Source organism: Phocoena sinus, chromosome 10 (assembly GCF_008692025.1).
Source record: "Phocoena sinus isolate mPhoSin1 chromosome 10, mPhoSin1.pri, whole genome shotgun sequence".
NCBI classification, from domain to species: Eukaryota; Metazoa; Chordata; class Mammalia; order Artiodactyla; family Phocoenidae; genus Phocoena; species Phocoena sinus.
Window position 1 is genome coordinate 61,535,933 of NC_045772.1, and position 10,863 is coordinate 61,546,795.

Below are 10,863 nucleotides of genomic sequence, written 5' to 3' on the forward strand. Positions count from 1 at the left end.
CACACAGCAATTTAGAGACTGAGTTGAGACGAGAGCCCAGGTTATTTGATTCCCCAATTTATGTTTTCCTGCTAGTCCGTATTGTTCCAAGAATTGCTGAAAACAATTCTCAAAACAAAAATGAATTCTCACGACAAAACCTAGAGCACTTTGGAGGTGGTGATAGGAATTTGCAGAAGTGAAAGGGCTTGAGGGTGTGTCAACTCACAGGATTCGTGGGAAGTGTGGGGAGCCAGGAAGTCAGCTGGCCAGCGAGCCAGCTTTCAGCTGTCCTGGGATTCCTAGGCCTCCCCAGATCAGCAGGGCAACTTCTGCAGGCCTTCTGGAAGTCATCTTCCTTTATCAGAGGTGCTGGCTGATGTGAGTCAAAGCTTTCATGCTGGCCTGGAGAATTTGCCTTCCTATCTCCAGCGTCTTTCAGTCTGTGTCTGGTTAGACTCAGGACTGGGAAACCTAACTGGGTTCTGGAGCTTGAAGAGTTGGGTTGAATTCTGTTCCTGACACTTAGGTGCTGTGTGACCTTACAAAATGGGTCGAAAGTTTCTAAACTTCCATACCCTAATGTGTAAATAAGACTAACTGTACTTTCCTCATGGGTTTAATTGTGAGGATTAAATGGGATTATAAAAGGTCTATGGGGGCTTCTCTGGTGGCACAGTGGTTAAGAATCTGCCTGCCAATGCAGGAGACACGGGTTCGAGCCCTGGTCTGGGAAGATCTCACATGCTGTGGAGCAACTAAGCCCGTGTGCCTCAACTACTGAGCCTGTGTGCCACAACTACTGAAGCCTGCGTGCCTAGAGCTGGTGCTCTGCAACAAGAGAAGCCACCGCAATGAGAAGCCCACGCACCGTGCACCGCAAGGAAGAGTAGCCCCCGCTCACCGCAACTAGAGAAAGCCTGTGTGCAGCAACGAAGCCCCAACACAGACAAAAATAACTGACTAAATAAATTTATTAAGAAAAAAAGTCTGTGGTGCAGGGAGTGCCTGGCATTATGGTACTATCCTGAAGGGATACAGAGAGAGGGAGGTGTACCGCAGGGAGGCGAGACCCGGCTTTGGAGGCAGACAGGGCCCAATTCTACTGTTGGAGCACAAGCTATTCTTAACCTTGATGCTCAGTTTCCTCAGCTCTAAAATGGAGATATTGCTTATTTCATAGTTTCTGTAAGGATTAAAAGCTGTCATGACTGCCTTAAGGAAACTCCTAAATCATTGGGGGTACTTGGACCCATGCCCAACTCTGGGAGACCAGGTGAGAGTCCAGGCTGGGAGACTGGGGGAGAAGCCAGAAGGGCAAAGTCTGGGAGGGCTTCCTGTAGGAGGTATTTGGAGTGGAGCCAGGCTGGAGCGACAGAGAGGAGGAGGGTCTGGTGAAGAAACCAGGTGGAGAGTTTGTGTAGGAGCTGGCTACCAAGTGAACAGGGTCAGGCCATGGGGCGGGGAGGCGTAGTTGGGGGCAGAGGGTTCATGTGGCGGCCATGGCTCCCATGGCCCCATGGGTGTAGGAGGAGGCCTGGGGAGTTTGACTTCTGCAGCGGGATACTTCTAAAGCAGAAGCTCTGGAGCTCTGGTCTGGTAGGGAAACGGCCCTCTCCTCTGCCTCCCATGTTCCGGAGGCTGCTTCTGCCGTTCAAGCTTCTCTTAGCTTCCCGAGATGATCACCTGGGAAACCTGGGGAGGCAAGGAAGGAGAGGGCAGCACTTGTGTGACACCTTGGGGAATCCTGGCCTCAGGCTGGAATTCTGTTGGGATTGCAGAAGCACACAGTGGGTTTTGTTGCCCTGGGAGCTTGCCGAACACTTCCCTGAGGCTAAATTGGCTCCAGCTGGCCCAGACCAAGCCCGGTCCCACCTTCCAGGTGAGCAGCTTTGTCATTAGGCCTATGATTGTGACACTGTGTCCTGCTTTAGGGTCGTCTTAGCCCTTAGACACCTGGGGATCCCGGAAGATATGTTGATTATTGGGTGGTTGGTAGCAGGGCTTTCCTTGACCTGAGCTGGTCTCCCACTCTCCCTTTTACTTCCTTTCTAATAGATACACACACACACACACACACACACACACACACACACACACACACACGATGGCAGAGGCTTAGTCAATCCTTAGTGAATTCATCATATGTTGGGTCGGTGCCTTCTAAGCACTTTCTAACGCTGTAGATATGGTAGTTAGCAAGGCAGTTAAGGTCGTCGCTCTCATGGAGATTTCATTTAGGTCGGGAGGTGTCCCCTAGGTCTGTCTGGATCACTGAGTAGGAGAGGTCATTGAATGTTCAATGAATGCATGTAATATTTATTTTTTGGATTGCTAAATAAAATGAGAAAAATGTTTTGGGGACATTTCTTCTGGGTTATCCACAATGACTCTATATGAAAGCATCACTGGAAACAGCATGCCCAGGCTTTTGGGCTTACACCAGACTTGAGGTCAAGTCTTGAAGGACTTTTAATTTCCTTATCTGTAAAATGGGATAATGTTACCTTCCTCCTGGGTTATTTTATGATTAGAAATATGTAAGAGATCTGACACTTTGACCTTTAGTGGGAACCCAGCAAATGAAAGCTGCCGTCATCATCACCATCATTCATTCCCTACATCACCACCACCACCACCCATCATGGTCGGCAGGGAAAGGAACCCTGGGTTGGGAGATGGGGAAGCAGAGGGCGTGTCAATAGGCAGAGCTCAGTTTACATGGCTGGCTCCCTTGGAATTGGATTTGCAAACTTCTGTTTTGCATAGTGGCAGAGTTTTGCATGTTATCCCTTTATTACTATCCCAGAGACTCCTTTTTTTTTTTTTTTTTTTGCGGTACGCGGGCCTCTCACTGCTGTGGCCTCTCCCGTTGTGGAGCACAGGCTCCAGACGCGCAGGCCCAGCGGCCATGGCTCACCGGCCCAGCCGCTCCGTGGCATGCGGGATCCTCCCGGACCGGGGCACGAACCCGTGTCCCCTGCATCGGCAGGCGGACTCTCAACCACTGCGCCACCAGGGAAGCCCCAGAGACTCCTTCTTATCATCCCAATTGCCACCTCTCTCTAGTTAGCCTCAGTCCTTCCGAACCAGCGCTCTCTCCCACTTGAGCACCTCCTGTGGGCTGAGTGGACACTGCGGAGGACACAGAGATGCATGAGACAGGGTCCCATCCTGCAAGGACTTCAATTCTCACAAGGCAAATGAGTCAAAGCGGGTGTGAACACAAGTTCCATGGGGTGATGATCTCAAAGACAGTGAAGGGATGGGGGGAGGCTGCACAGGGGGGTGGTGTGGTGAGAGTCGAGCTAACGTTGATTGACAACCTGCAACTGTCAGGCACTGTTCCCTTACCTGATGCTCAGACCAGTCCTCTTAGGTAGTTGCATTTTCAGCTGAGGAAAAGGAACATCCGAGAGATTAAGTAGAGCGTCCAGCTTCACACCGTTGGGAAGTGGCTCCAAAGTTCTTTTGATTGCATTCACTACCCTTTGGCCTTCAGTCACACCTGGCTGCAGAGCCGGTGAACATGCATTAACAGGCTTGGTGAGTCCCACCGGTGAGGAGTCCGCGGGGTTCAGATTCCAGCGCTCTTCACAGCTGTGTGGACCTGGGCACTCACCCATCCCTGCCCGGAGACGTCTTTACAAGCTTGCATGAGCTGAAGTTTGCAGTGCACGTAGTTGGCCTTAGGATGTGCGTCTGGGGCTCCGCCAACCCATCTATTGACCCTCTGCCACAGCTTCCCAGATGACGCTGCACCTTGCACTTCTACAAAGCTTGAGCTTTGGGAGTTCCTTACTTACAATGAGCAGAAGTCTCTCTCTGGGGGCTTCTTCCTGCTGGTGCTGGACGTATCCCTTGGGCCACAGGGATGAATGTCCCTTCTTCTTCCTGGCAGTCCATGTCTCTTCTCCAGGGAACATACTCAGTGCCAGCCGAAAATGCCACTACTTAAGAGGTCTGCGAATGTGGTTCCCATTCATCTCCTTATCCCAGACATCTCCTTGCATCAGCTCCCATTTGTCCAGGTCCCTTGTAAGAGTCAGACAAGAGCCAAACCCTGTTCTCCAAGCATGGCATGATCAGAGGGGAGGAAATGGGCTTTCCCATGCTTGGATCTGCTGCCCAGGACCACGGAGGGTTTCCCGGCGGCCTTGTCATGCTGTTGCTGGCATGAAGGTGTGCATGTGCACGTGTGTGATGAACAAAGGTAAGGTGATGGGTGTAAACTGTGTGTTCAGGGGAGGGTCTACACATTCCCTCTGTGGCATGTACTCTGGGTCAGGGCCCTGCCAGGCAGAGGCTGGCACAAGAGATGGGAACTATACTCAGACACTAGAGGATGCTGTCCTGTCTGCGAGAAGCTATGGTCTGAGGTCACTGAGAGGAATGTGACGGCACGGGAAAGTCCAACAGCTCATGACAAGTGTGCAGCAATGTGGCTGGAGCAGAAGGTGCTATGGTTCAGAAGGGAGCTACAGGAAATGCCTATGTTGGACTTGGCCATGCAATCACCTGCCGTATCCTGTAGGTTCTTTCTTCTTACCGTCTTCTCTCTGCATGGCTCCTGGCACCCCACAAGCCTTCTCACTTGTGTGCTGCAATAGCCCCCTTTCTAGTCTCCTGCCAGTTTTTGCCCCTACCATCTAACCTCCACATCTCAGCCCCCTGAATCTTCTTAAAGCACCACTTTAACCTTGTCCCCTCCTGCCCCACACCTTCCTTGGCCCCCATGACCACCTTCCTGTTCCATAGGAATCCTGTTCTCATCTAATAACTTATTGCATTTCCATATCTTTCTTTTCTAAGCTCAATTCCATCAAGCCCAAGCTCATTTATTTTTATTTTTTTGATTATTAATTAATTAATTTTTGGCTGCGTTGGGTCTTCATTGCTGCATGCGGGCTTCCTCTAGCTGTGGTGAGTAGGGGCTGCTCTTCATTGCGGTGTGCGGGCTTCTCATTTGGTGGCTTCTCTTGTTGTGGAGCACAGGCTCTAGGGCGTGGGCTTCAATAGTTGCAGTGCGCAGGCTCAGTAGTTGTGGCGCACGGGCCTAGTTGCTCCATGGCATGTGGGATCTTCCCGGACCAGGGCTCGAACCCGTGTCCCCTGCATTGGCAGGTGGATTCTTAACCACTGTGCAACCCGGGCTTCTCTCCAAGGTGGGCTGGGACTTAGCTGTTTGCGTCCCATTCCTTCCTGTTTCAACCTCAGCTCTTCACTTCACCAGAACAGAATGGTCTCCCCAAACCAGAGCTTCCCCGCCAGGGTGCCTGGTCACACCATTTGTGCCGAGAGTGGGCTATACTTGTGTGATACATTGGGCCCACCAGCCCTCTGAGTGTCAGAGGGAGGCCTTGGGTGGCCAGAGCCTCTGACCTGACCACAACTGGTCCCAAGCAGACCTTTTCATTTACCCCAGCTTGCCATATACGAATGATCATTTCCTGTGAGTCACGACATGACTGTGGAGAAGGCTGGGAATGGCCTAAGCAGTGGCTGTTTCCTGGGGTGAGGTAGAATGAGATCCAGATACCAGGAGAACTCTCAGAGGACCACGCCTTGCCCGTAACTTTTCGTGACCCCACCAATGTTGTGCAACTTTCTCTTCTGTACTAGGTGTGGAAGGGTCACTGCTCCTGTATATCAGGAGAGCAAGAAAGGGCCCCTCCTCTTCACCCAGGGCTGGGAGGGGTGCCTGAGCTATTGTGTGAGAGTGGGCCCTACCCTGGGACCCTGGCAAGTACAGGGTATCAGGGTGTTCAAAGGTTCTTTTTTTTTTTTTTAATTGAAATATGGTTGATTTACAGTGTTGTGTTAGTCTCAGGTGTACGGTAAAGTGATTCAGTTATGCATACATATATATATGTATATTCTTTTTCAGATTCTTTTCCATTATAGGTTATTGCAAGGTACTGAATACAGTTCCCTGTGCTATACAGTAGGTCCTTGTTGTTTATTTATTTTATATACAGTAGTATCTGTTAATTCCAAACTCCTAATTTATCCCTCCCCAAAGGTTCTTGTCTAACCACACTAGCTATGGTTTTTTAAAAATGTTTATTTTAATTAATTAAATTAATTAATTAAGTTGTGCCTGGTCTTAGTTGTGACAGGCGTGCTCCTTAGTTGTGGCTTGTGGGCTCCTTAGTTGTGGCATGCAAACTCTTAGTTGCGGCACGTGGGATCTAGTTCCCTGACCAGGGATCGTACCTGGGCCCCCTGCACTGGGATCGCAGAGTCTTAACAACTGCGCCAGCAGGGAAGTCCCTAGTTATGGGTTTTTAAGGGGGTGCCGGGCGGGTGTTTTTCAGACCACAAAGAGCTCCCCTTTTCAAGCAGACCCCTAGATTTCTCTGAGGCTGGGGGGCGTGGGCTGAAAAATGGACAATCAGAAGTGCATCCCAGACAAGACCAACTTCAGGCAATGTGGCGGTGAGGGAGCTCACTTCAGCATGCTTCTCCACCTCACCAGTCCTCCTGCCTCCTTGGAGGACCCTTGGACCCAACGCTGACACTCTGCTCCTCTTTTCGTCAAGGTATGGCCCCCATCTCTCAAGCCCTGCCCCTGATAGTGCCAGTTTGCTGATCTGAGGACAGTCTCTGGGCTGCTAAACGCCTACACCACTCTTCTTGCTTCTCATCATTATACAGGAAGTGTGATCTAGTGGTTAGGGGCTTGGAGAAAGAGCCACACTGCTGTGTGAGTCTGGGTATGTTTCTTAACCTCTCTGTGGCTCATCAGGTAAAAATGGTATTATAGCACTTACTTTATAGGGTTCTTACGTAGTGTAAATGAATTAATACTCAGAAGACATTTTTGTACCATATCAGTATTATTATTACCCTATTAGAATAAGTGGCATTATGTGTCTGTCTGTCTCTCCCTGCACACAGTGAAGACCATTGGGGACCCAGTTCCCTCAGAGCCTTCGCAGCATGTGCCCAATGTATAGCCAGCCACTAATATACTGAATTAATGACTGAGGACTCCTAATATTCACATTTCAATAGAAGCCTTCAGGCCACACCTTGCTTTGGTCATAGGAGGCGCCTACCTGTACTGAACTGGTGTGAAGGGAACCAAAAAACTATCTCACCATACTTTTTAGGCTACTGCCTGTTAAGTAAATAAGTGGACAAGTGAATGAATGAGTGAACAAAACCAGGACGGAATAAAGGCCTGGCGTCCCGGCCCCTGACTCCCCACCTTGGTCCTCAGGTTGCTGGGCAGGAAATTCAGAACAAAAGACCTCTGGACAATAGCTCCATTGCCCAGCAGCCCAGGCCACGGGTAATTCTCAGTGCTGGAGGGGGTGGTGGTATGTGTGTGTGGGGTGCTGTAGCTGAGGCCCAGGTCCTTGCTGTTCCTTTTTCCCTCCTGCGCTCCTGTCTGGTTACCTGACACACCTTTAGGAAAGCTTTCTTGCAGTGGAGCTGTGTAGTGGGGCTGGGCTGTGTGATTACTTCCTTAGGGTCCCATCCTCCCGGGGAGCCTTCTTCAGTGACTCCCTGCTTCCCACTTCCCATCACTCAGGCCTCTTGCATGCTGTCCTCCCCTCCATGAGTGGGACCCATTCGGGTCCTCTCTCCATCTCTATGTCCCTGGCCACCCCAGTGGAGTGTCAGGCTCTGGGGACTGGCCACTCTCTATTTTATCCCCTGAGGCGCAGGTGTATCAGCCTTTCTGAGCAGGGACCCTGCAGTGCACCGGACTTGGGCTCTAACCTATTCTTCCAGGGGGAAGAGAAGAGTGTGTTCCTGGAGGTCTTGGTGTGAGAGCAGAGCCAAAGCCAGGTGCTCAACCCTGGCTGCACCAAGGAAGCTTTATAAAACATGCAGGTGCAGCCTGGGTGATCTTGGTGTGCAAGCTCCAGACAGAGAATCAGAATGAAGGGGAAGGACTCTAACAGCTGAGCTAGGCTTGACTGCCCATCCAACGGATGGCCTCTTCTGGTTTGGTATCAGTGGAAGCGAGGGTGTGAGGATTGGAAGGTGAGTGGGAGACCTCATCATCTCCAGGCTGTCAGGCTTGTCTCCTTTCCTCCCTAAGAAGGTTTACCTCATGGGGAAGGTTCTCCCCATGCTTGTTCTAATAATTTCTAACCACATCTTCTATCAAAATCAACATTTCGGTTCGGAGAACATTCGTGGATGCCTAATCAAAGCGTAAAGCTCTGTGATGGTAGAATATGGATCAAGGCTCTCAGAGTGGAGAGGATTGTGATGTTCTAGCCCAAACCCTTACCTGATTTAGGAATCCTCCTCCAGTGAGCCAGTGGACAGCTGGTTAGCACACCTTGGGCTCGAGACTTCTAGGGACAGGAGGTTGCTTCCTCTCTAGGCAGTCCATTCCCATTTGGGCTGGCTTTAATCATCAGAGCCGTGTTTATCACGAAGACAAATAGTCACCATTTACTGAGCATTGACTATGAACAATTTGGCCTTGAGGCACATGGCACAAAAATCAACAATCAAATCAACTTTATTTTATTCACGATGTGGCTTACTGATAGGTGTTCCCACCATCTGTGGCTTCCCACTTAGATGAACTATTCTTGCTGCCTTGGTGCTAAACTCAGCTATTTCCATGCCAACAATAAGATTTTAAATTGCTCATCTTTTAAACTGATTTCAGTGCTTTGGAGATGCTGCCCTGGTTACTAACCTAGAGGCAGGGAATCTACCTTCAGCATCTGAACAAAATCTTCCCTTCTATCCCCTGACCCGTCTGCTGGCCCACCAAGTCCGTACTTTATATATGTGGCTAATTTATGCTTTTTCTTTTTTGTAACAGCTTTATTGAGCTATAATTCACACACTGTACAATTCAACCATTTAAAGTGTACAATTCGATGTTTTTTTTTACCATTTTCACAGGCCTGTACAACGATCACCATAATTAAATTTAGAACATTTTCATCACTCCGTACTTTACCAGTTACCTCCATTCTCCCCAGCCTGGAGACGGTTTGGCAACCTCAGATCTGCTTTCTGTCTCTACAGATTCGCCTCTCCTGGACGTTTCCCATAAATAGAATCATGCAATACGTGATCTTGCGTTGTAGCATGTATCGGCGATTCATTCCTTTTTACTGAGAATGATATACCATCGTATGGATACGTGGCGTTTTGTTTCTCCATTCATCAGTTGGTGGACATTTGTGCCGTTTGCATTTTGGCTACTGTGAATAGCGCCGCTGCGAATGTGGTGTCTTTGTGTCACCATTCCTGATCACTGAGAAGAACGTGTTCAGACCATCTTTTCCGATGACTGTGAGTGATGTAGTGATAAGAGCTACCCTGCTCACCCATCTAAGCCCTCAGCCTGGACACAACTGCTCAGGGATTCAGGGCCTCCTCGGTGTCATCCTGTACCTCACCATCGGGGTGGAGGGGGCACGCGTCTCCTCTTTCCCTCTTCTGATCTCCAGGAAAGGCAGTTTGGAGCAGAATCGTCTGGGTTGGGCAGTCACCAAAACCACTTTCCCTTTCAATGGGTAGGCAGCAGTGTGCAGACCACAGTGGCCAGAGACAGTCTTACAAGGAGTCGTCCCCACAGGCCACCTTAGTCGTTTTCTGTTCCCTCACCACTAGGCCCTCGTCCTGGGGCCTCCCCCTATTGCCTCCATCCCGGAATCCCAGGCAGAGGCCACTGGAGAGGGCAGCTTTGTTCTCTTCTCTTGCACCAAGGCTGGGCTTGGGGCATGGGGGAGGGGTTGGCTGGGGTCTCTGGGCAATAGGGAGCTGACAAGTGAGATGCAAACACTTCCGGCCCTGCAGTGCTCTGGGCTGCCCCAGCAAAGAGGGACTCCCCCTGGGTGAGATCTGGGCCACCCTACAGCCTGAAAACCACAGGGTCCCTTGTAGCCGGCTTTGTCCTCACCTTAAACAAAAGGCAGTCCTGGAACCAGGGAACCAGGTGAGTGCGGGTGGAGGGGCTGAGATTTCAGGGCGGGCTCTGGGCTGCAGTTCTGTGCTCAGGACTTCAGGTGAGGTCTCTCCCCTCCAAGTCTGCCCAGGTGTACTCTGTTGGGGAGGAGAAGTGGGGAGCTGGTCGTCTACCCTCCCCAGGGCTGCCATACCTGTCTGACCAGCCCCTCCCTCTCTCCTTCCGCCTTCTCTGTGCCTGATTTGGCACCGGGCCCATACCCCTCCCTTTGGTCTCAGGAAGGTGAAGTCTCTCTTTCCTGCACGGTGTGGGAGTTTGTCAGGGAAGGGGTAGCTTGCATTCAAATCACTCCTTGGAAAATTAAGCATTGTTTAAAGGGGCTGAGAGAGGGCCTGGTACAAACAGGTACTGCCTGGTTCCGTGTGGCAGGAGGCCAGGGCTGGAGAGGGTGGGGAGGAGAAAAGAGGGGAGGGGAGAAAGGGATGTGGTCTCTGCGTCCCCTCTAAGAGTCTTTGTCTTTGTCTTTCCGGAAGGGACTTCAAAGTGTGTCCTTTTGTGTGTACGTGTGTGTGATCTGGTGCGTGTGATCCGAGGGGAGCTTACCAGTGTGTCTGTCTTTTTGGATTTGTCTCTCTTCCAAGGAGGGGGCTTCTGGTCTCGCTGTCCCTCTGTAGGGGTCTCTATGCCTGTCCTCTGGAACCCTGGGTGTCTTTACTGGAGAAGGATAGGGAGGCATCTGCCCATCTGCCCCCTCGTGATAGGTGGTCAGGGTAGAAGTCACCCTCTCCCCTGGGTTGGGGGTTGGGGGCTGTGGGCCACCTGTCCCTCTACCCCCAGGGGATCTGTTGGTCTCTAGTTAACGGCTATCCAGTCCCCACTTCATGCCCTGCAGGATCTTTCAGAGAATCTAGCCCCAGCCATTAGAGAATCGAAGCTGGAATCTCTGCCTCGGGGACCCAAACCTCCTGTTTTCCACCCACAGCCTGCCC